Here is a 27,225-nt window from a genome sequence, read left to right as displayed (position 1 = left end):
AAATCTGCTTTTGAGAATCCCAAATGTCCTCTCAATGGTGCCTCTTGTTGCACTGTGTGCACTGTTGTACCGCCGCTCTGCTGCATTGGTTGGATTGAGGTAGGGCGTCAGTATAAAGTCACGAACTGCATACGCACTGTCACCTGAAGGGAGGCAGGTATATGGTTAGACACTGTCCTGCACATGCTATCGTTAACAAGTGTGTCCACTGTTCCAATGCATTTACCTAGTAGATAGCCCTCGCCAAACTCCCATTAGTGAGTCTACGGTGTATCCCACTGTGGCGGAAGTTGTATGAGTCGTGCGTGCTGCCAGGGTATTTCACAACAATGTCCGTGATGATGTGTTTAGCATCACACACCACCTGTATGTTCAGGGAATGGTAAGATTTACGATTCCTAAACACGTACTCATTGTGGGATTGGGGGGATATTGCAACGTGCGTCCCATCTATGCATCCGATGACATGGGGAAATTGGGCAATTTGATAAAAGTCCTGTTTGGTCTGGTGCAGCGCCTGTGGGGTGCTTGGGAAGTAAATGTGGTGGGGCATCCTATGTACCATGGCATCAAGGAATGCATGGAAAAAGCGCGAAAGAGCACTTTGTGACACCCCTCCTACTGAGGCAATCACCCCCTGGAAACTGCCTGATGCCAAGAGATGCAGGGAACACAGGACCTGGATGTGGGTGGGGATGGATTGTGTCCTGCGTGTGGGGTGCTCAAGGAAGGGTTTGAGTTCCTCAATTAAGTCAAATATACTCTCTTCATCCAGTCTGTAGTGTGTGTAGATGTCCTCCTCTGTGCGCTGGAAGATGGAAATGCGCGCACGGAATATCCTCTCCTGGCGTCTCCTCCTCTGTGCAGCAGCTCTCAGTCGCAGCCTCCTCGCTATCACGTAAAGCCCGTACATTGTGGAAGAAGTCAGTTGCATTGTGGACCTCCTTTTATACTTTGCACCTGGTTACCACCTGCTCCCACTTGGTGGTAATTGCGATTCTCTAAATTGCGATTTTCAAGAATTAGCAAATTGCGATTTTTTGATACATTTCATTGCAATTCCTTATTTTGCGATTATCCAATTTGCGATTTTCACAAACTGAGGTAATCGCAAAATAAGGAATCACACAGAAAATCGCAGAATTCTGCCTCTCGCAATGTAAGGAATCGCTATTTTAGCGATTTCTTACTTTGCTAGAAAATGTAGCTGCATACATTCCGAATAGCGAATTTTTAATCGCAAACGCTGTTTTTTTGCGATTCGCAGCGTTTGCGACTAAAAATTAGCTTGATACATATGGCCCTAAATTATGTGGCAAGAAATGAAAAATTATGTGGCTTGAATTCAGCGCCACTGACGATTTATTTTTGAAAAGCCAGAGTAATATGGTTTTTCAGTTGCTACGTTTAACCGCATAATTATGGATTCGCTACATTTGCCTCATATTCCATCTGCTGCTGCACAACCTGCAAATTTGAATCCAAAAAATAATTTCTAGCCCAAACGGATAAAAAGTTACTAAAACGGGGCAACATGTTGCTGAGCAGTAGAAGGCCTTTTTCAAAGGTTGTCTGGTCCCCTTTCTGCTGCCTATTGCTGCATTTGGGTGTTAAACTGGTACTAAATGATACGAAACCTTTGCCCAAACAGCATTTACCTATGTAAAAATGACAAAACTAGGAAGTAATACATCCAAAAATGTGCCACATTATGCCGCATATTTTGGCTTTTTTGCCACACATGCCCTCTCTTGTTCATGCCCTCTCTTGTTCATTAAACCAGTGGCCCTTGGCTTAAAGCAGTACAATCTGTGACAGTATTATTTAATGATGTTGTCATTTTAACACATAGTACTATAGACTGCTTAATAAAACGGTATAAAACACCTCATTACTACTAGTTTAAATTTACAGCTGAATACAACATGAGAACAGTGGAATGCTGACAGCTCCATTATAGATAATAGAGCCAAAGTGGGATACAAACTTTGGCGTAAGGCACATGCCAACTTTACATTGTCCTGAACTGTGAACTCTCCAAAGTATGTGGATTGTACCCGAGAATGAAAGGAGCCGAGGTTCTGGAAGAGGGAAAGCAGTGAGATTTCCCTCTCACTCCCCACTAAGGGGCATATTAACAAGGGCCATTTCTCTGCTTTTTTGGCTTTAAAAGTTAAAAAAAGCGGAGATAATCCTATCACCCTATTTGCAAGCCGGTGCTAACGAGCATTAGCGCATGTTAGCAGCCGTTTTGTAGACGCCTCGCTTAACATCTCTAATGAGATGCAAAGTGGGCGTCACTGGGCATACCCCTGACAAACTGCCTTGTAAATTATCGCAAAATGCACATCGCGATATTTGCAAGGTGGCCCTCAGGATTTTAGCAGATGTTAGTGTTTGGCGAAAACCACGGTTTTTGCCAAAAACTAACGTCTGCTAAAATCCTGACTTACCTATTCACAACATAGGGGTGGATTATGCTGATACGACCACAGGGTCGTATCAGCAAGGTTGTCGCAGTTTTCCATGGAACATCGCTGGAAAACCAGCGATGTTCCATGGAAAACACAGATATCGCAGAAATAATTATCGCCATTGCGCTATGCGTAGTTGATACAGCTCTAGCATGGCGATAATTTCCTGCGTTAGCCTGCGATAAGAAATCTATCGGTAAGGGCGGCCGTTGATAATATGCCCCTTAGTTTACAGTGTCCCTGGAGCTGAGGAACGTGTAAAGGGGATAATATTCTCAACCAGTATTTCCCTCAGCTCTGCAAAATGAAGAAAACAGGGTTGACACAGATGGGGAACCAGGGCCTGACTTCCGGCTCCAGTCAAAGCTCCGGCTATCCATGTTTGACAGTTACTGCCATGGCCCAGATCACGATTCAGAAAAGGGGGTGGTGATGAACAGAGTGTCTGAATTAAGCAGACCACTCTTACCCAGTCCAAAGATCAGGGCTTGATCCATCACCGTTATTTAGCTCACTGCACCATCCCAGCTCAGAACCTGGCTATATGCAAATTAGTCTGTCCCTGTGCATCATGGAAACAGGGCAGACCAAACTACCAAGCCAATTCTTCACCGGAAAGGAGACAAGCTTCCGGGGACCGGTTTCTGGCATTTCAGCCATCGTCGGCCCGGCTTGCTTGAATCCTGATGGTGCAGTGAGCAAGGAACTCATGTCTGAGTATACTCTGCCACACCTACAGTCGCCAAAAACGATTCAGAAAAGGGTGTGGTGATGAACAGAGTGTCTGAATTAAGCAGACCACTCTTACCCAGTCCAAAGATCAGGGCTTGATCCATCACCGTTATTTAGCTCACTGCACCATCCCAGCTCAGAACCTGGCTCTATGCAAATTAGTCTGTCCCTGGCCCAGTGCCTCATGGGAACAGGGCAGAACAAACTACCAAGCCAATTCTTCACCGGAAAGGAGACAAGCTTCCGGGGACCGGTTTCTGGCATTTCAGCCGTTGTCGACCCGGCTTGCTTGAATCCTGATGGTGCAGTGAGCAAGGGACTCATGTCTGAGTATACCCTGCCACACCTATAGTGGCCAAAAACGATTCAGAAAAGGGGATGGTGATGAAAAGAGTGTCTGAATTAAGCAGACCACTCTTACCCAGTCCAAAGATCAGGGCTTGATCCATCACCGTTATTTAGCTCACTGCACCATCCCAGTTCAGAACCTGGCTATATGCAAATTAGACTGTCCCTGGCCCAGTGCATCATGGGAACAGGGCAGACCAAACTACCAAGCCAATTCTTTACCGGAAAGGAGACAAGCTTCCGGGGACCGGTTTCTGGCATTTCAGCCGTCGTCGGCCCGGCTTGCTTGAATCCTGATGGTGCAGTGAGCAAGGGACTCATGTCTGAGTATACCCTGCCACACCTATAGTGGCCAAAAACGATTCAGAAAAGGGGGTGGTGATGAAAAGAGTGTCTGAATTAAGCAGACCACTCTTACCCAGTCCAAAGATCAGGGCTTGATCCATCACCGTTATTTAGCTCACTGCACCATCCCAGCTCAGAACCTGGCTATATGCAAATTAGTCTGTCCCTGGCCCAGTGCATCATGGGAACAGGGCAGACCAAACTACCAAGCCAATTCTTTACCGGAAAGGAGACAAGCTTCCGGGGACCGGTTTCTGGCATTTCAGCCGTCGTCGGCCCGGCTTGCTTGAATCCTGATGGTGCAGTGAGCAAGGGACTCATGTCTGAGTATACCCTGCCACACCTATAGTGGCCAAAAACGATTCAGAAAAGGGGGTGGTGATGAACAGAGTGTCTGAATTAAGCAGACCACTCTTACCCAGTCCAAAGATCAGGGCTTGCACTGGGACAGGAACAGACTAATTTGCATATAGCCAGGTTCTGAGCTGGGATGGTGCAGTGAGCTAAAAAACGGTGTTGGATCTAGCCCTGATCTCTTGACTGGGTGAGAGTATTCTGCTTAATTCAGAATCTCTGTCCATCACCACCCCTTGTTGTTAAATATTTTGTCCACCCTAAGCGTGGAAGGGTATACTCAGATGTGAGTCCCTTGCTCATTGCACCATCAGGATTCAAGCAAGCCGGGCCGACAACGGCTGAAATGCCAGAAACCGGTCCCCAGAAGCTTGTTTCCTTCCCAGTGTAAGAATTGGCTTGGTAGTTTGGTTTGCCCTGTTCCCATCATGCACTGGGACAGGAACAGACTAATTTGCATATAGCCAGGTTCTGAGCTGGGATGGTGCAGTGAGCTAAAAACGGTGTTGGATCTAGCCCTGATCTCTTGACTGGGTGAGAGTATTTTGCTTAATTCAGAAACTCTGTCCATCACCACCCCTTGTTGTTAAATATTTTGTCCACCCTAAGCGTGGAAGGGTATACTCAGATGTGAGTCCCTTGCTCATTGCACCATCAGGATTCAAGCAAGCCGGGCCGACGACGGCTGAAATGCCAGAAACCGGTCCCCGGATGCTTGTTTCCTTCCCAGTGTAAGAATTGGCTTGGTAGTTTGGTTTGCCCTGTTCCCATCATGCACTGGGACAGGAACAGACTAATTTGCATATACAAAGGTTCTGAGCTGGGATGGTGCAGTGAGCTAAAAAACGGTGTTGGATCTAGCCCTGATCTCTTGACTGGGTGAGAGTATTCTGCTTAATTCAGAATCTCTGTCCATCACCACCCCTTGTTGTTAAATATTTTGTCCACCCTAAGCGTGGAAGGGTATACTCAGATGTGAGTCCCTTGCTCATTGCACCATCAGGATTCAAGCAAGCCGGGCCGACAACGGCTGAAATGCCAGAAACCGGTCCCCAGAAGCTTGTTTCCTTCCCAGTGTAAGAATTGGCTTGGTAGTTTGGTTTGCCCTGTTCCCATCATGCACTGGGACAGGAACAGACTAATTTGCATATAGCCAGGTTCTGAGCTGGGATGGTGCAGTGAGCTAAAAAACGGTGTTGGATCTAGCCCTGATCTCTTGACTGGGTGAGAGTATTCTGTTTAATTCAGAAACTCTGTCCATCACCACCCCTTGTTGTTAAATATTTTGTCCACCCTAAGCGTGGAAGGGTATACTCAGATGTGAGTCCCTTGCTCATTGCACCATCAGGATTCAAGAAAGCCGGGCCGACGACGGCTGAAATGCCAGAAACTGGTCCCTGGAAGCTTGTTTCCTTCCCAGTGTAAGAATTGGCTTGGTAGTTTGGTTTGCCCTGTTCCCATCATGCACTGGGACAGGAACAGACTAATTTGCATATAGCCAGGTTCTGAGCTGGGATGGTGCAGTGAGCTAAAAAACCGGTGTTGGAAATAGCCCTGATCTCTTGACTGGGTGAGAGTATTCTGCTTAATTCAGAAACTCTGTCCATCACCACCCCTTGTTGTTAAATATTTTGTCCACCCTAAGCGTGGAAGGGTATACTCAGATGTGAGTCCCTTGCTCATTGCACCATCAGGATTCAAGCAAGCCGGGCCGACGACGGCTGAAATGCCAGAAACCGGTCCCCGGAAGCTTGTTTCCTTCCCAGTGTAAGAATTGGCTTGGTAGTTTAGTTTGCCCTGTTCCCATCATGCACTGGGACAGGAACAGACTAATTTGCATATAGCCAGGTTCTGAGCTGGGATGGTGCAGTGAGCTAAAAAACGGTGTTGGATCTAGCCCTGATCCCTTGACTGGGTGAGAGTATTCTGCTTAATTCAGAATCTCTGTCCATCACCACCCCTTGTTGTTAAATATTTTGTCCACCCTAAGCGTGGAAGGGTATACTCAGATGTGAGTCCCTTGCTCATTGCACCATCAGGATTCAAGCAAGCCGGGCCGACAACGGCTGAAATGCCAGAAACCGGTCCCCAGAAGCTTGTTTCCTTCCCAGTGTAAGAATTGGCTTGGTAGTTTGGTTTGCCCTGTTCCCATCATGCACTGGGACAGGAACAGACTAATTTGCATATAGCCAGGTTCTGAGCTGGGATGGTGCAGTGAGCTAAAAAACGGTGTTGGATCTAGCCCTGATCTCTTGACTGGGTGAGAGTATTCTGTTTAATTCAGAAACTCTGTCCATCACCACCCCTTGTTGTTAAATATTTTGTCCACCCTAAGCGTGGAAGGGTATACTCAGATATGAGTCCCTTGCTCATTGCACCATCAGGATTCAAGAAAGCCGGGCCGACGACGGCTGAAATGCCAGAAACTGGTCCCCGGAAGCTTGTTTCCTTCCCAGTGTAAGAATTGGCTTGGTAGTTTGGTTTGCCCTGTTCCCATCATGCACTGGGACAGGAACAGACTAATTTGCATATAGCCAGGTTCTGAGCTGGGATGGTGCAGTGAGCTAAAAAACCGGTGTTGGAAATAGCCCTGATCTCTTGACTGGGTGAGAGTATTCTGCTTAATTCAGAAACTCTGTCCATCACCACCCCTTGTTGTTAAATATTTTGTCCACCCTAAGCGTGGAAGGGTATACTCAGATGTGAGTCCCTTGCTCATTGCACCATCAGGATTCAAGCAAGCCGGGCCGACGACGGCTGAAATGCCAGAAACCGGTCCCCGGAAGCTTGTTTCCTTCCCAGTGTAAGAATTGGCTTGGTAGTTTGGTTTGCCCTGTTCCCATCATGCACTGGGACAGGAACAGACTAATTTGCATATAGCCAGGTTCTGAGCTGGGATGGTGCAGTGAGCTAAAAAACGGTGTTGGATCTAGCCCTGATCCCTTGACTGGGTGAGAGTATTCTGCTTAATTCAGAATCTCTGTCCATCACCACCCCTTGTTGTTAAATATTTTGTCCACCCTAAGCGTGGAAGGGTATACTCAGATGTGAGTCCCTTGCTCATTGCACCATCAGGATTCAAGCAAGCCGGGCCGACGACGGCTGAAATGCCAGAAACCGGTCCCCGGAAGCTTGTTTCCTTCCCAGTGTAAGAATTGGCTTGGTAGTTTGGTTTGCCCTGTTCCCATCATGCACTGGGACAGGAACAGACTAATTTGCATATAGCCAGGTTCTGAGCTGGGATGGTGCAGTGAGCTAAAAAACGGTGTTGGATCTAGCCCTGATCCCTTGACTGGGTGAGAGTATTCTGCTTAATTCAGAATCTCTGTCCATCACCACCCCTTGTTGTTAAATATTTTGTCCACCCTAAGCGTGGAAGGGTATACTCAGATGTGAGTCCCTTGCTCATTGCACCATCAGGATTCAAGCAAGCCGGGCCGACGACGGCTGAAATGCCAGAAACCGGTCCCCGGAAGCTTGTTTCCTTCCCAGTGTAAGAATTGGCTTGGTAGTTTGGTTTGCCCTGTTCCCATCATGCACTGGGACAGGAACAGACTAATTTGCATATAGCCAGGTTCTGAGCTGGGATGGTGCAGTGAGCTAAAAAACGGTGTTGGATCTAGCCCTGATCTCTTGACTGGGTGAGAGTATTCTGCTTAATTCAGAATCTCTGTCCATCACCACCCCTTGTTGTTAAATATTTTGTCCACCCTAAGCGTGGAAGGGTATACTCAGATGTGAGTCCCTTGCTCATTGCACCATCAGGATTCAAGCAAGCCGGGCCGACAACGGCTGAAATGCCAGAAACCGGTCCCCAGAAGCTTGTTTCCTTCCCAGTGTAAGAATTGGCTTGGTAGTTTGGTTTGCCCTTTTCCCATCATGCACTGGGACAGGAACAGACTAATTTGCATATAGCCAGGTTCTGAGCTGGGATGGTGCAGTGAGCTAAAAAACGGTGTTGGATCTAGCCCTGATCTCTTGACTGGGTGAGAGTATTCTGTTTAATTCAGAAACTCTGTCCATCACCACCCCTTGTTGTTAAATATTTTGTCCACCCTAAGCGTGGAAGGGTATACTCAGATGTGAGTCCCTTGCTCATTGCACCATCAGGATTCAAGAAAGCCGGGCCGACGACGGCTGAAATGCCAGAAACTGGTCCCCGGAAGCTTGTTTCCTTCCCAGTGTAAGAATTGGCTTGGTAGTTTGGTTTGCCCTGTTCCCATCATGCACTGGGACAGGAACAGACTAATTTGCATATAGCCAGGTTCTGAGCTGGGCTGGTGCAGTGAGCTAAAAAGCGGTGTTGGATATAGCCCTGATCTCTTGACTGGGTGAGAGTATTCTGCTTAATTCAGAAACTCTGTCCATCACCAACCCTTGTTGTTAAATATTTTGTCCACCCTAAGCGTGGAAGGGTATACTCAGATGTGAGTCCCTTGCTCATTGCACCATCAGGATTCAAGCAAGCCGGGCCGACGACGGCTGAAATGCCAGAAACCGGTCCCCGGAAGCTTGTTTCCTTCCCAGTGTAAGAATTGGCTTGGTAGTTTGGTTTGCCCTGTTCCCATCATGCACTGGGACAGGAACAGACTAATTTGCATATAGCCAGGTTCTGAGCTGGGATGGTGCAGTGAGCTAAAAAACGGTGTTGGATCTAGCCCTGATCTCTTGACTGGGTGAGAGTATTCTGCTTAATTCAGAAACGCTGTCCATCACCACCCCTCTTTGTTAAATATTTTGTCCACCCTAAGCGTGGAAGGGTATACTCAGATGTGAGTCCCTTGCTCATTGCACCATCAGGATTCAAGCAAGCCGGGCCGACGACGGCTGAAATGCCAGAAACCGGTCCCCGGAAGCTTGTTTCCTTCTCAGTGTAAGAATTGGCTTGGTAGTTTGGTTTGCCCTGTTCCCATCATGCACTGGGACAGGAACAGACTAATTTGCATATAGCCAGGTTCTGAGCTGGGATGGTGCAGTGAGCTAAAAAACGGTGTTGGATCTAGCCCTGATCTCTTGACTGGGTGAGAGTATTCTGCTTAATTCAGAAACTCTTTCCATCACCACCCCTTGTTGTTAAATATGGCCCAGATCACAGCAGTAATTGTTAAACATATACAGCATGATCTGCAAAGCAAAGTTCCAGATGCTTTACAGCCTTAGGGGTTTTAAACCCCTATCTCTCCTAGAAGGCTTTTGTTTTAATTAGAACATTCAGCCCTCATGGTGCAGGATGTTCTGGCAGGCTTTGGCTTGGACCAATAACTTTGGACCAGACTTTTTGATGGCCACTATAGTCCACTAAGGGTGGCTGCAATGCAATACAAATCAATTGGAAGGTGGCCAGTTAACCTTTGCAAAGGGTCTGCCAATAAGAGGCACCATGTGTAATACTTTTTTCAATAGTTGCAAAAAAACAGTTTTAGCTTGAAATATTTCTTGTTGAAATCTCCAAATTATACAGTAAGCAGTAGATTAAATGATATGTACAGTACTTCCATAGTGTTCCAGGAAATGTCCCCAGTAATACTGTATGCATGTTAAATAATGGAGGATTAGGACAAACAACCATGCACAGTTATCAGATTGCACTTGAAGAAATGTAACCTATTGCATGAATCGTCAACCTTTTGTGTCCAACCTCTGTTGTAAAGCACACTGTTGCTTTGTTGCTTGGTTCATACTCTGTAATATACATAAAATAATTTTCTATCAGTGCTATCTACTGATATTTCAGGAAAACAAAAGGGGCTGTGCCTACTTATGTTTCCAGACTGTCATTGCTTGCTTTACCAACCACGTTACCTTGTTACTGCCAAGCTATTTGGGCTTAATCACAAAAATAGGTGTAAATCCCCGCCTGTACAGGGTCAAAGACTTATGACTTTTACCTATCTGCACAAATTTCTACTGGAAACCACACCATTCTCATATTTCCCAGTGTACTCCTCGGAAAATGTACCCATTCCCTTCTAGAAATAGGCACTGGCATTTCAACAAAGTCGAAATTAACTCTGTGCACAGTAAAATGGCAGTACCTTTGTGCAATGGCACATTTATTTCCTTCTCTTTTTTTCCTTGTGAAGAACCCATATTTCCTACAGCTCCTCAAAATTTGTGGGTGGTTCTTTTCCCCTTCTTACTAAATGAAAGGATTTACAGGGGCGTGTCCAACTGCTGAGGAAGATGGACACTTTTTGAAGTGGCTCCTGGCACTCAATGCATAAATCTCCTAAAATCCATGCATATATCTGCTTGCCAAAATGATGAAACCTATTGCTAATGTCCACTTAACACTGCAGAACTCATCAAAGGAAAAGCCGGTGTCCGACAGCTCCTTGGCCGGAGAGGTGGAGTGGCCTGCGCGGTGAGTTGCAGATGCGTCCTTGTGTGCGGCAGCAGCTCGCCGCCTGTTGAGTGCCAATAGGGCGATCTGCTGCTGAGACCTGACTGCTTCATGTCAGTGCCACTCCCAGAGGACCGCCAACACATGGCTTTGGGACTGACACTGATAGGGACATGAGCACCGGCAACTCCCCACCCAGCCACTGTGCTCTGGAGTGGACTGGTGGGGCCTTGGGCGAGGACTAGACAGCAGTGACCAGTGAGCACAGTGCCGGGATGGGAGTGCCCGTGTCACCCCCCACAATTGACTTTGAGACATAACCCTTCTGATCCTTTGAGCATATGGGGAGCGAGGCACGTCACTTGCCTCATTGATGTGCCCGTCAAACTCCGCTGCCATGGCCCTTTCTTCCCTGTGTTGGTCCCTGGGCAAGTTGCCAGATACTACGAAGGAGCGGTTACCACACCCTTTGCCATGGCCTATCTCTGTTGGGTGACCACTGCCTTGGGTTCCTACTATGCTGTGTACAGAGGGGTAAGAAAAGAAAAGAAAACAGAAAGCTTGAGGAGAGGTAAGCCCACCAAGGGGGGATGGATAGCAACAAGGGACTGTTTCCTCACATTGAGCCCCCATTCCTCCACAATGCAAGAACTTTACTCTGTAGACCTACCTGGTCATGGTGGAGTATCGATAGAGGGATACTGCCCTACAATAGTGACTGCTAATGCCCGGAGTCTTATACTCTGCAGCCTCAAGGACATATTTTAGCCATGTGCCCTGCATAGAACTTTATCAGACGAGGGCACCTCCTCACATTTCCCTTGGCTGGACTGGGTGCCCTGCCTCCTGGCGTGCATTACACAAGATCCAACAGAACTCCCTCTTTGCCCCACTTCTCTTGGCGTGGATAGACGTGGTGTGGAGGTGTGTGGGGCACCCCTCTAACTATGACTGGTGGAAGGAGAAACCGCAGGGTCCACCAAACCAAGTAAGACAAATGTACTCAGCCAAGGGAATGCACTGAAACATCCATGGCGTAGGACCGGTGAACCTCTGAGGCCCCGACTCCTCTGACAGTGGAGACGCCTACCCTCACGGACATAATGGCAGTGATACACGGAATCTGCACAGACATTGACGGCAAAAAAGATGATGTATCCATAGAGGATGTGGATCTCTGCAACCTGGGCACCCGAGTAAAGGAGGCAGAAGAAACAGTCACCACCCTGCAGGCACATGCTGAGCCTTAAAGACACAGATTAAGGAGTCGTGTACTACTACCGGTGCCCTAGAAGCCAAGCTGGAAGATTTTGAGGGGTGGTCTAGAACAAATAATGTCCACATAATACGAGTCCCTGAGCGTTTGGGGAGCCAACGGTTGACCTAATTGTTGAAGACCTTATACTCAAACAGCTGCAGCCCTGTGGCCTCTCAAAGTGCTTCTCAATGGAACGTTCACACAGGATTCCCTGTGCCCCGCCAAGACTGGGAGAAACTTGGTACTTATTAACCCTGAAGAGGCCTGAGACTGCCTGCAAGGCTGAAGAGTGGTTGGGGGTGCGGGATTCTGCTTCCAACATGACAGACAGACTGGTGCTGGCACTGCAGATGGGCTTCAGGATGCAAATGGTTAGCGATGACAGAATAAACTGACCAGGTAGGGAGACTTTCCAGGGAATCCCTGTGGGATGTCACTTGATGCCGGGTGGCAGAGACTGCTCAGAACCTGGTTTTTGTTCCCTCAGGTTTTTTGGAGCCAACACTGATAATGAGGGCACTGACCTTGTGCTGGGGCAGACATTGTACTTCGTAACATGGGACAGACACTCTTCATGCATATAGGGGAGCAGTTGGTTGGCATCCTGCAGGATCGACAGCATCCTTTACATTGTAATATGTTTCAGTAAGACAGGCACTCTGCAAACTTGTGGGGAGCATTTCAGGTCCGTCATGCAGGGAGGCAAGATAGGGGTATGTTGTTGGAGTTTATGTTGAACAGTTTGTTCCTTTTTTGCTTTGTCAATGTTACACAGCAGCACCTCAAAATAACCACTCCACTATTACAACTACTGATTGCCCTATGGGCCGGTTGACCTGCCTCTGTCCTATACATGCAATTTCTCAATGTATGTTAGGATGGGGTTATTGCCCCCTTTACAACAAAACGTACATCCCCCGAACAAGAAGGGGGCTTTTTGGTCATTGCTCTCCCACGTCATAAATTCGACATCCATGACTTACTAATGGATAGACAACTGGACCTGGTATTCCTCACAGAAACATGGCTGGATGGTCAATCTGACCCCGACATCATTCAGGCATTACCAGAAGAATACCTGATGATGAGGTTGGACAGACCTGATGGCAGAGGAGGAGGTATAGCCATTGCATTTAAACAGCAGCTGGCCTGTCAACTGGAACAAGTTCACATGGCAGACTGCGAGGCAGGTGTTTTCACCATAAAAGTCAATGGGGGCACCACGGTGAAGGGTTATTTAATCTACCGGCCCCCTGGCAAGGTTTAAAAGCAACTTGATAGAGTGTGTCACTGAGATGGCGTTGAGGAGAGATAAGTTTCTATTACTAGGAGATTTAAATATGCATCTAGAGGATCAGATGGACAAAGGAGCAATGGAGTTTCATCAAGAACTTCAGGCCCTACAACTAGAGCTAAAGGGCCAGCTCCCAACACATCAGCATGACCATCTGCTTGACCCAGTGTTTGCGAACTGGGAGGAAGTCACAACGGCTCCCCCCGTGCCTCTCCCCTGGACCGACCATTTCCTGGTACCATTTGAAATTTCCCTCCCAAAACACAAGGTGACAGACTCCACTCCCCTTAACTACCCCAGGCGTAATTGGGCCAGGTTTTCCCTACCAGACTTCAATGAAGCTCTTATGGCAGAGGGCCCCCCTGGAGGTGACGATGCGGATTCGGCAAATAAATTGCTTAACGCCCGTATCACGGCGGCTCTGGACCAGACGGCCCCTCTGGCCCGGCCGAAGGTGGGCGGTCGCAAGCAGAGAACGGCACCCTGGTTCAACGAGGAACTACGGAGTGCCAAGAAGAACTGTAAGCGAGCAGAAAGGCAGTGGCGGACAGCCTATGACAGCCAAGCAAGAGAAAAATATCTCGCTAATAAACGGGCATATCACAACCTAATTAGGAAAGCAAAAACGGCCTACTATGCCGTCAGGATTATGGGTGCAGAAAATTCAGCGAAGGAATTATTCTGTGTCTACAAATCCCTGGCTGTCCCCAAGTCCTCGTCAGGATCAGAGGATCGCTCAGTCGCTGCATGCAATCGCATTGCAGACCATTTCAGCGACAAAGTATCTAAAATCTACTCTGCCTTCCCTGTCCAACCCATGGTAGGAGGGGAGGTTAAAATACCAGCTAGAGAGGCTGATGGACAAAATATGTTGCTTAACTTCTCCACCCCACCAGTAGAAGACCTGATCAAAATTTGTAAATCAGTAAAGTCAGGCTCCCCACGGGACCCAGCATCACCTAAATGGTTGGGGGACAGCTTGACGATACTAGAACCATACATTAGGCATCTGCTGGATGTCTCCTTTAGATCCAGCAGTATGCCTATGGAATGGAAACAAGCTGTGGTGCTCCCCCTCCGTAAGAAGCCAAATATCAGCTTCGATAAGCTGGAGAATCTGCGTCCCATCTCCCTTCTACCCTACTTCTCTAAAGTGGCGGAGAAGGTGGCTAATTTGCAGTTAATGCAATTTGTGGAGAACACGAGTCTTCTACATCCCACCCAGTTTGGATTCCGGCCTCGACACTCAACGGAGTCGGCGCTTCTCATGGCAACCGAAACCATCAGGCAGGGCGTCGACGAGGGCCATACAATGGCCCTGATCCTACTAGATCTGAGCGCTGCGTTCGACACTGTAGCTCATTCCATCTTGCTACAGTGTCTGAACAAAGGAGGGGTAGGAGGTGCAGCCCTAAAATGGATCCAGTCGTTTCTATCTGGCCGTGGTTTCCAAGTCAGGCTAGGTGACTGCTACTCCGAGCGAGTTGCTCTAGACCAGGGGGTCCCGCAGGGCTCGTCCCTGAGCCCAACTCTTTTTAATCTTTATGTTGCCCCGGTTGCCTCCATAGTGGAGAGTCACGGCTTGCGCATTGTGTCGTACGCTGACGACACGCAGCTGGTCATCTCCCTATCGCGAGCGCCCGGTCTTGCGGCAGACATCTTCAGAGCATGCATGCAAGACCTAGCTGCCTGGATGTCTGCCAACTGTCTCAAGCTCAACGGAGGCAAGACTGAGGTGCTGGTGGTAGGGGGAGACCGAGCGGCCTGGACGTCAAAGTGGTGGCCACCCTGCCTAGGACCCACACCAATCCCCTGCCAGGAGGCGAGGAATCTCGGTGTTTGGTTCGACTCCAACCTTACCTTCGGACCTCAGATCAACCGTGTGGTTGGCTCCTGTTTTGGGACCCTCAAGACCCTCAGGAAGGTCCTGGAGCTCCTTCCCATCAAAGCCCGCCAAACACTTGTGCACGCACTAGTCACGTCCAAAATGGACTACGGCAACCTGCTCTACCTGGGGACTCTCGAGAAGAACTTAAACCGCCTGCAGGTTTTACAAAACGCCGCAGCCCGGCTGGTTCTCAGACTGCCCAGAAGATCAGCATCTAAAACCGCGCTCCGAACACTACACTGGCTCCCGGTGAGAAACAGGGTGGAATTCAAAGCACACTGCACGTGTCACCGGATTATCAACAGCAGGGCACCTCTCCCCTTACAGGATCTCTTGACACAATACGAACCTTTGCGTTCCCTTAGATCATCTGGCACGGGACGCCTGTCCATTCCTAAGGTGTCCAAAGCAAGGATGGGTGGCAGGTCCTTCAGGTAACTGGCGGCATCCAGCTGGAATAAACGCCCTGTGGCGTTACGCCTGGAACCCTCAGAGTCCATCTTCAGAGCTAAACTAAAAACATTTCTTTACGCCCAGTAGTGGTCCACCTTATCTCCTCTTCTGCTAGCGCTAGTATCACGGCGCGGGGACACGCCGTCTGGCATCACCATGCGCTCTACAAAACTCCCTATTATTATTATTATTATTATTATCATACTCTCTTGCTACTGACTGCTCATGTCTTCTGCCCCAGGAAACTCTAGTTGTAAGATCCTCTCCTGGAACGTTAACGGGTTGGGGGACAAAATAAAAAGACGGGTTGTGCTGAAACACCTTAAGAGACACTTACTTGACGTAGTCCTGTTACAGGAGATGCACTTACAGGGAAAACCTCCTGTGCACTAGCTAGATGGGGCTACAAAATGGTTGCCCATGCATGATACACAACAGGACCCAGGGGAGTGGGCATCCTCATGCGTGATTCCCTCCCATTCATTATACGACACACCTGGTCTGAACCCCACTGTAGATATGTAGCACTCAGGGACAGTGGGAGAGCAAAACCATCAACATCATCTGGCTCTATATATCCCTAAGACTCCATGACGCAGCGTTTACTGACCTCAGCATGCCATCCCTTCGGATCCCAGAGGGCGACCTATTGATGGGGCGGGACTTTACTGCACCCCTTTGCTACACTAAAAACTGTTTGCCACGCCACCGTTCTTCATCAGCCAGTCATCCACTGGCAAACTTTATGTCAGAAATTGGGCCCGAGGACACATGGTGGCCCTTCAACCCCACAGCACGACACTACACATATCAGTTGGGAGAGCATGGGAGCCTCTCACACATTGATTGCATACTAACCCTAGCTCCCCAACTTTCGCACAAGGGTGGTGCTTAATCCCTGGTACCTTAAGATACCTTATATAAGGGCAGATCGCCATGCAACAATATTTTGATGATCATGAAGGGGACAGGGCATAACGTTGATAGCGTGGCCTGAAAAAGAGAATAGAGCTTGATTGGACAGCCTTGGGAGGGAAATTCAAGAGCTGGAATCCCAACTCCCTGCGGTGAACAGGGGAGCTTACTACACAATTTATCCCTGAAGCAAAAAGAGTACAGAGATGTCGTGACAGAGGCCACAAAGGCTCACCAACATGCAACTTAGCAACGCCTCTTTAAGGTGGGCAATAGATCTGGGAGGCTCCTGGTTTGTCTTGATAAAATTAAGGTTGCATCTCAGTGGGTTTGCGAGGTCTTAAATGAGAGGGGCGAACATGTTAGAGATAGGCAAGGAGTAGCTGATGTATTCACGGACCATTACGCCTGCCTATACCCATCGACGCCTACGCCATGGCCGAAGACTCTCCTGAGTTACTCGCTGTTTTACAGATGCCTGGGCTTTTGCAGACAGGTAAAGAGTTGCTAGACCAGGAACTGGTGGAAAGCGAGTTGTCACAGGCGGCCATGATCTGGCACCAGGCAAAGGTGTGTGCCCAAACGGCCTACCAATAAAACTTTACAAGGTTACAGCAACGAAAATTTCCCCTCATCTTCTGAGGATGTTTTTGGAGTGTCATGATGACAGAGTGCTGCCCAAGGACCAGAGATAAGCTAGCATATTTGTCGTACACAAGACGTGAAGCCACCAGAAAAGTGTGCCTCCTACAAACCTATGTCATAACATAACATAACACAGATGGCCTATGACATGGTTAAGTGGCCCTTCATGTATGCTGTTTGGAGAAATTGTGGTTTGCCCCCGCTTCATCTCCCGGAGAAGGCTCTTATAGTCTGACCCTCTTGCTCGAGTGATGGTGAATGGTGGGACGTCCACACTATTTCATCTTCGACGGGGCACAATGAAGGGCTTTCCGCTTCCTTCCCTAATTTTCACCTTGGCCCTGAAACTGCTTGCGGCCTGGATTGGTATTGATTCCTTGATCAGGGCGGGCTGCAATAGACTGCAGACTGGGAGGATAGAATCTCCCTTTTTGAAGACAATATCCTTCTTTACATAGCAGACCTGACCTACACTCCGGACAGGTTAATCCACATTTTCACTCTTTCTCTGTTATTCGGGCTACAGCATTAACTGGGCCAAGTCTTTGTTTTATGTTCTCCAAGGTCATACACAACCCCTACTTGATGAATGTAGTCAAACAGGGATTTCTGTACCTGGGGATTTTTTGTCACCAAAGACCCAGACACATTTTATGCACACAACCTAGAACCACGGCTTGCATGTTTACACAGGGATTTTCAAGACTCTTTCCCTCCTGGGTAAGGCCACCTTATTCAAAATTATGGCCCTCCTCTGACTTCCATAAGTTCTACAAAACACACCGAAACCATTCATGCCATCCTACTTTCAAGCAATATACAGTGCAACCCATAAACGTCTTTGGGATCAGGGTCTCCCCTGAATAGCACTCCAGAAACTCACAAGGGGCTGGCTTGATAAAGGGATTTTCCTCCCTGAAATCCAAAAATATTACCGGCTTTCACAACTGATTGTCGTCAATAACTGGGTTTACTTCCCGGAGGTTTAGCTGGCCTGTAGGATGGATAAGAGAAATATGCAGCCGGAAGAACGCTAAGAGCCATCTATACCACACTCAGCTCTACAGCAGTCACACTTACTCTTTGGCACACTGCATTACATGCCATGGGCTGGCAAGGCAAGATCATACAGGCCACTCCCTTGTGGGACACCGCATGATTGGGCACGCTGGCCTTATAGAGAGACTTTGACAGATGGGATCTTATTGGCCTTTCTAGGGTGGGTGACTTGTAGAAACAGGGTGAGGTGCTCCCATTCACACTACTACAAGACAAGTACCAAATGGCCCCCACGAAAACATATTGATACCTGCAAATTCACCATGCATTAAAAAAGTACTCTCAAGGTTTGAGGAGCTCCTTGAGTCCTCCCCACTCGAGGATCGCTTGTTAGACTACTTCATGCCCAGAAAGGTGAGAGGCCTAACCTGCTGCAGAGAAGGGTAGAAGCGGGCGAGACACACAAGCATGTACCACTTTGCGATTTCAGCTTGCACCTCTTGAGCCTTGCGAGGGTGACTCCTAGGGTGAAGACACAGATAACTCTGGGACGAGGAACAAATGCTGTGCCCACAATTGCCCCCAAAGTTAGGAATTGCACCTGATATAGAGATCGAGCCAAGGGACTTGGTTGAGGCCAATTTATTCTGCGCAGAGCCTTCTCAGGGCAGTGCCTGACTTCAAGATGGCGACTGAGACCAGTCTTGACCACCTCTGAGGGGGACTCCGGAGGCTCCGGGCCACTCCTAAACTGAGCTGTTGGGGCATCCCTTCTGATCCCCCTTTACATAGGAGCTCCATCCTGGGGGCATTTCAAGGACGTGATGTCTACTGTTCGATCGGGCCAGGAAAACGCCTGACTCTAAGATGGTGCCCGCCCCCTGCCCCTGTTCGGACCGCTGTCTTCTCCAGCTCTCTGGCGTCTGCCTCTTCCAGCTATCGAGCCTCCTGATGATGGCGCCTTGATAATCACCTAAACAATATCCCCATGCCATGTGGATTTTATTTGGACAGTGGGTTTCTCATCTCTCCAACTCCCAACCAGACATCCGGCTCATCCTCTCCCCATCTCCCTGTTTTGTCTTCGTTCCACCCCACCCCTTAACAGGGGAGTCTGAGCATTATGGTCGATGCCTGGTGCCAGACAGCTATAGAGGAGATCGGCACTGGTTTAGCCCCTTGACCATCACCAACCTAGCTGGACATTGAGCACCGTTTTTCCCTGTTCTCCCTGTTTTGTCTCCTTCCTCCCCCTCCCTTTGACAGCTGAGTCCGAGCATTATGGCAAACGCCCGGTGGAGCTGCCAGACAGCTATAGAGGAGATTGGCCCTGGTTCTTCCCCTTGGCCGTCACCTACCCAGCCGGACATTGGACACAGTTTCTCCTCGTCTCCCTGTTTTGTCTCCTTCCTCCCCCTCCTCTGACGAATTTACCTTAACACTGCTTTTTAATCCTATGTTTGATTATGCTTTGTAACAAATGCAACTTGTAACCTGTAATTTACTGATCCTCATGTAAAGCGCTCTGATACCTACGGGTCTAGCCAGCGCTATATAAAACTCAATAAATAAATAAATACAATTGTTAAGTAATTCCCCTGACACTTTGGCCCACTAGTTGGGAGAGTTGGAAACAAAACCTGGGTGGCTTGGAGGACGACAAATGGCCTGAGGCTTTGGCTGATATAGATCAACATCCTCTATAGTTGCTACTATGCAGGCATGACATTGTTCGGAATGGGTAAAACTGATACGACACTTTGTCCCAAAAAATGTGATCCAAGAGGGAACATTTTACCATATGATATGGGGCTGCCGGGCACTCCAAAATTACTGGATAGAGGTGCTTGACTATGTGAACAGTGTGTATGGGTCTGAAGGGCCCCTACAGCAAAATGGTGCCTTCCAAACATTTGGGATGAAACTGACCTCACTTGCATGGATCACCCCTGGCTCATACTGAGATTAATGGTGGCCAAAAGCAACATAGCACGGGTGTGTGGAGCTGAAACGACACTGCAACGTAGTGATTTAAGGAGAGATATGGATTGGTGTATGAAGGCAGAGAATGCAGACGTTGTCCTAGTAAGTGGACAACAAATATGGGGGCAACAGAATGCATATCAGGCAGAGTTATGTGCTCCCATTGTGAATACCAATTGAGATGTCTGGATCGGGTAGCACAGGCTCTACCGCTGTCCAATACATTGTTGGGGGGCTAGTTGGGTTCCTCCAGGGTTACAGAGACTGGATGGAAATTTGCTGCTGTATACCAATGTTCTTTTTGATTTTCAAGCAATAAAAAGATCTTTAAAAAACTCCCACACTAGGCAAAGCAAATCACTGGCCAGAGTTGGAAATGGTCTGAGGGAAGTTTGTTAATGGCCACAAACTGACGTGCTTGTGAGACTTTAAAACCTTTTAAGGTATACCACTCCTTAAAAAGTACACTACCTACACCTTGTATAGTTGTTGCTCCCTATGTGATATTATTGCATCAGAGTAAAAGGCAGCCACGGCCTGTGCAGGTAAGAGAGGTGAGGCCGGGTACGAGGGGATTTTGACAGACGATGACAAGGGAAAATTAATTATTTATGTAATTTTCCCTGATGGTTGTCTGTCGAAATCCCCCCGTACACGGTCCCACCGCCCCACCACTCTTACCTGCATGGGCTGCAGCAAGTAAAATAATTTATGACTGCAAGGAATATTTTTGTGAATACCCCACAATCGTAAATTTGATGATTTGCACTGCTAATTGATATTTCTGAGTACAAAAGGCTTTGTAAATTAGGCCATGTGTGATTTAATCATACCCTCCATGTTTTCAGACTCCCCGTTGCTTCAGTTTCCCTGTTGCCTTAGTTCCACATGTTTCTTTGCCCACCCATATTGCTTCCACCCCCCACTGTTTCCCCATCTGATAGAATATGCCCTCATCTGTATATCAGTATTAGCAGGGAGTGATCTAATAGGACTTCTGCTGAGGTAGTTTATTTCTATGCCAAGGAGGTACATTTCCCAGCTAACAAAGAAATGAAAGAGGATGCTGTAGGGGCCATGCAGTGGTGATTAAAAAAAATGGACGATCATCTAGATATTTTGTCTGAAACCTCTCCATCATGTTGGAGTCATTAAATCGATCAACCAAAACGTAAATTTATGATGGCGGCCTGCCTCGGAGGATACCTGTGTTTATCAGCTGACATAAAACATTTGAAGTCTGTGGCCCATAACAGTGGTAGCCACAACTGCTGGAACATTAGATCCTGTAAGTTGGCAAAAAGGACATATCCTGAACATTAGGGGGCAGATTTACAATAACTGGCGTATCCCAAGGGATGCGCCAGTTATTGTGCGCCGCAGCTCCACCACCCATGGTGCGCCGCATTTACAATGCAGCGCACCATGGGGCAAAAACGGCACAGATGCGTGACGCATCTGTGCCGCAAAGGTGGCGCATTGCTGGAGTTGCGTCGCAAGTGGGACGCAGCTCCAGCAAGGCTCGGGGGTGCCCTCTCTGTACAATGCTGCGTCAAGCCTTACGCCTGCTTCAAGCAGGCGCAGGGTTTTGACGCAGCATTGGCCTAAAAGTGACTGAGTGAAATCTTGTAGATTTCACTCAGCCACTTTTGCGAGGCGCACCTGCCCCGGAACGCCCACCCTGCCCCGGAACGCCCACATGTGGCGCAGGGCTTTACAACCTGATGCATCTGCCTAGATGCGTCATGTTGTAAATGGGTTGCAGGGATGCGCCACGTTTACGCCGCCGTTGCGTGACGCAACGGCGGCGCAAGTCCGACATAAATCTGCCCCCAGGAGCATAAATAGTATGCATGCACACATCTTGTCCAAGTTTTCCATCATGGCACATGTTCATGAATTGAGATGCGGTCCTACTATCTATTCACATGGAGACTCCCATGAGTAAGATGAGTATACAACTGAGTACAGGTGCCCCTTCATTTCATTATAACTTATGTATACCTGCACTCTTAGATGCGAATCCTGCAGAAACGCCTTCCTCATGTTCTGGCGTGTAATATAGGAGAAGATTCTATGTTGGCTGTTGTAGTTTGACAACCCTCTAGCATTTCATGAAAGTATTGTAGTGGCATTCATCACACTGCTGTACCATTAACACATAGTATTATAGATGGGTAAATGTGAGTTAAGGGCATGTTTTTGCCTCAAGGGGCTCTGAGTGACATCAAGTAGACAGGTTTTTTTGCTTTTTCTTATCATCCATGTTAATGATACTTATATGTTTCTCCTATTTACTGGTTATTTTCCCTATCTACAGAGAGAAATCTCCACATGCCTCACAGTTATCCACTAATGGAAGGTCATCTTCTCACTCATGCTACACTCATTCAAAGCAGAAATGATTTACTTTCTTGCCACCTGCCACCTCAGCCACTTGTCTGAACTCCACCTATTATTCCAACATCCTGAACGCAACAGCAACACATAGAGGTATACACTTCAACTCTACAAGACCGCCATAATGAACAGATATCGACCACCTGATATATAGGCAATTTGACCAATCAATTTCTTCTACACTACCAAAACACTGCACTAATTCCTAGCTCGAACAACACCTCAATTAAAAAGAATGAGAACAATGTACAACTTCTCTTCTTATGGTGAAATTCAGCACTAGATATGTATAAAAGATCAATTTGTTTATTGTCTTAAGACATTTCTCTCATATTTGTCATTGTCTCCGCCTTCTCAATATGCAATAAGTATCCAAAATGTATATTGATATATGGACCTTTATTTTGTCGCTAAGTAGGATTTCTTGTCAAAGTGCTCCTGCCAATCAATAGTAAAATAAATGAATAAATAAAATAAAATGTCAATTTGAACACACGCCATAGCTCCCAACAAAGCCAACATGCCACAACACACTAAACCCACCTTTAACATACTCTCACGTAGCCTACACATAATGCATGCCTTTACACAATGCAATGTGTTGTTCTCTAAAAGCACTTAAAGAAACAGAAAACTTCAGCACCTTCTCCAGAGAGCATTGGGCCAAAGCAGCAAACACAGAAGACCAGACTGGATGCATCAACATCACACTCTTGCTCAATCAACACAGCGTGAAATGGAATAATTTAGACTCTCAATAACACAAATTGAAGGTCTACAAATGGCTGTCCTAAATTCATCATAAGCAGGAAGTGCCCCTCCATCTCTTCATGAGTTGTGTGCACCTGCACTGTTAGATGCACATCCTGCAGAAACACCGCTCTGCAGCCGCGGTCGGGAGTAGGAGTTCCTGCAGGGCGGTGACGTGGGGAGGGTGAGGGTGGGGGGTAGTAATGTATGGATTACGGAGTTTAACAGGTAAGTAAACATATAATTAAATAAAACGTATTTCGTTGCGTGCACTCCATCACCAAATGAGATGCAGTGCGCGCAACGAAATTCGTTTTATTTATTTATATGTTTACTTACCTGTTGAAACTCCGTAATCCATACATTACCTCCCCCCACCCTGCCCCTCCCCCTCCCCACGTCACCGGCCTGCAGGAACTCCTACTGCCGACCGCGGCTGACGCTCTGCTCATGTTTTGGCGCTTAATGTAGGAGAGGATTCTATGTTGGATGGTGTAGTTCTTTAACCCTCTAACATTCCATAAAAGAATTTTAGTGGCATTTATCACACTGTTGTACCAGTACCAAATAGTATTATAGATGGGTAACTGAGAGCTACGGGCATGTTTTTCCCTAATGGTTTCTGAGTGACATTACGTTTTTTATTTTTTATTCATCATCCACGTTGATGATACTTACACCTTTCTCTTATTTACTGATTATGTTCCCTATCTACAGAGAGAAATCTCCAAATGCCTCACAGCTATACACCAATGGAAGGTCATCTTCTCACTCATGCTAAACTCATTCAAAGCAGAAATCATGTACTTTCTTACCACATCAATCCCTACCACATATCTGAACTGCATCTATTATCCCAACATCCTGGACCCAGCAGCAACACACAGAGGTGTACACCTCATCTCTACAAGATCGCCATAGTTAAAAAATATCAAGTACGAAATATATAGGCAGTTTACCCATACACTATCTTCCAAGCAACCAATACACTGCACTAATTCCCAGCTCAAACAACACATCCACTAAAAAGTGGAGTGCAAAAAAACTATGGATTTAGGCCCAGATCTCTGTACTGGAGTGAATGTATGACATTGTTCTGCATTCTGTCCATCAACTGTGGTTTTTGCATTTGTCACCCCGAGTGGGATGGGTATGCTCAGACGTGAGTCCCATGCTCTCCACACCACTGGATTCAAGCAAGTCGGGCTGAAGACGGCTGGAATGCCAGGAACCGGTCCTCGGAAGCTTGTTTCCGGTCCAGGGAAGACATGGCTTGGCAGTTCGGGCTGGACTGTTCCCATGAGGCATAGGTTCAGACTGATTTGCATATAGCCATGTCTGAACTGGGGTGGCAGAGTGGGCTAAAGAACGGTGATGGATTAAACCCAGATCTTTTGACTGGGTGTGAGTGTTTGATTGATTCAGATGCTCCGTCCATCACCACCCCCTTTTGTACCACTTTTGGCCACCATAAGTGTGGCAGGGTATGCTCAGAAGTGAGTCCCTTGCTCACTTTGCCACTGGATTCAAGCAAGCCGGGCTGAAGACGGCTGGAATGCCAGAAACCGGTCCTCGGAAGCTTGTTTCCGGTCCAGGGAAGACATGGCTTGGCAGTTCGGGCTGGACTGTTCCCATGAGGCACAGGGTCAGACTGATTTGCATATAGCAATGTCTGAACTGGGGTGGCAGAGTGGGCTAAAGAACGGTGATGGATTAAACCCAGATCTTTTGACTGGGTGTGAGTGTTTGATTGATTCAGATGCTCCGTCCATCACCACCCCCTTTTGTACCGCTTTTGGCCACCATAAGTGTGGCAGGGTATGCTCAGAAGTGAGTCCCTTGCTCACTTTGCCACTGGATTCAAGCAAGCCGGGCTGAAGACGGCTGGAATGCCAGAAACCGGTCCTCGGAAGCTTGTTTCCGGTCCAGGGAAGACATGGCTTGGCAGTTCGGGCTGGACTGTTCCCATGAGGCACAGGGTCAGACTGATTTGCATATAGCAATGTCTGAACTGGGGTGGCAGAGTGGGCTAAAGAACGATGATGGATTAAACCCAGATCTTTTGACTGGGTGTGAGTGTTTGATTGATTCAGATGCTCCGTCCATCACCACCCCCTTTTGTACCGCTTTTGGCCACCATAAGTGTGGCAGGGTATGCTCAGACGTGAGTCCCTTGCTCACTTTGCCACTGGATTCAAGCAAGCCGGGCTGAAGACGGCTGGAATGCAAGAAACCGGTCCTTGGAAGCTTGTTTCCGGTCCAGGGAAGACATGGCTTGGCAGTTCGGGCTGGACTGTTCCCATGAGGCACAGGGTCAGACTGATTTGCATATAGCCATGTCTGAACTGGGGTGGCAGAGTGGGCTAAAGAACGGTGATGGATTAAACCCAGATCTTTTGACTGGGTGTGAGTGTTTGATTGATTCAGATGCTCCGTCCATCACCACCCCCTTTTGTACCGCTTTTGGCCACCATAAGTGTGGCAGGGTATGCTCAGACGTGAGTCCCTTGCTCACTTTGCCACTGGATTCAAGCAAGCCGGGCTGAAGACGGCTGGAATGCCAGAAACCGGTCTCTCGGAAGCTTGTTTCCGGTCCAGGGAAGACATGGCTTGGCAGTTCGGGCTGGACTGTTCCCATGAGGCACAGGGTCAGACTGATTTGCATATAGCCATGTCTGAACTGGGGTGGCAGAGTGGGCTAAAGAACGGTGATGGATTAAACCCAGATCTTTTGACTGGGTGTGAGTGTTTGATTGATTCAGATGCTCCGTCCATCACCACCCCCTTTTGTACCGCTTTTGGCCACCATAAGTGTGGCAGGGTATGCTCAGACGTGAGTCCCTTGCTCACTTTCCCACTGGATTCAAGCAAGCCGGGCTGAAGACGGCTGGAATGCCCCAGAAACCGGTCCTCGGAAGCTTGCTTCCGGTCCAGGGAAGACATGGCTTGGCAGTTCGGGCTGGACTGTTCCCATGAGGCACAGGGTCAGACTGATTTGCATATAGCCATGTCTGAACTGGGGTGGCAGAGGGGGTAAAGAACGGTGATGGATTAAACCCAGATCTTTTGACTGGGTGTGCGTGTTTGATTGAGTCAGATGCTCCGTCCATCACCACCCCCTTTTGTACCGCTTTTGACCATCATAAGTGTGGCAGGGTATGCTCAGACGTGAGTCCCTTGCTCTCTTTGCCACTGGATTCAAGCAAGCCGGGCTGAAGACAGCTGGAATGCCAGAAACCGGTCTTCGGAAGCTTGTTTCCGGTCCAGAGAAGACATGGCTTGGCAGTTTGGGCTGGACTGTGCCCATGAGGCACAGGGTCAGATTGATTTGCATATAGCCACATCTGAACTGGGGTGGCAGAGTGGGCTAAAGAACGGTGATGGATTAAACCCAGATCTTTTGACTGGGTGTGAGTGTTTGATTGAGTCAGATGCTCCGTCCATCACCACCCCCTTTTGTACCGTTTTTGGCCACCATAAGTATGGCAGGGTATGCTCAGACGTGAGTCCCTTGCTCACTTTGCCACTGGATTCAAGCAAGCCGGGCTGAAGACGGCTGGAATGCCAGAAACCGGTCCTCGGAAGCTTGTTTCCGGTCCAGGGAAGACATGGCTTGGCAGTTCGGGCTGGACTGTTCCCATGAGGCACAGGGTCAGACTGATTTGCATATAGCCATGTCTGAACTGGGGTGGCAGAGTGGGCTAAAGAACGGTGATGGATTAAACCCAGATCTTTTGACTGGGTGTGAGTGTTTGATTGATTCAGATGCTCCGTCCATCACCACCCCCTTTTGTGCGGCAGGTCAACAGCAGCACATTGCTTGAAATACACTTGAATCAGAAAGTCTATTTCTAAGTCACTCCTGCCCACATTAGTCTATCCAGGGAAAGGCAAAGAAATCTTCAACGCAAGAACAAAATATAGGAGAAAGTTGGTGGCGAAAAGGGGACAGTCAGTCAGGGTTGGTTACGGTAAGAATCCTCTGAGTATTAGTCACAACAATAAGAAGGCCCTAGAGGAATAAAGGTTGGGGAATGTACTGGT

This window comes from Lissotriton vulgaris, chromosome 7 (assembly GCF_964263255.1).
Source record: "Lissotriton vulgaris chromosome 7, aLisVul1.2, whole genome shotgun sequence".
Classification (NCBI taxonomy): domain Eukaryota; kingdom Metazoa; phylum Chordata; class Amphibia; order Caudata; family Salamandridae; genus Lissotriton; species Lissotriton vulgaris.
The sequence above is the reverse complement of the archived record's forward strand: the minus strand, read 5'-3'. Positions refer to the sequence as shown.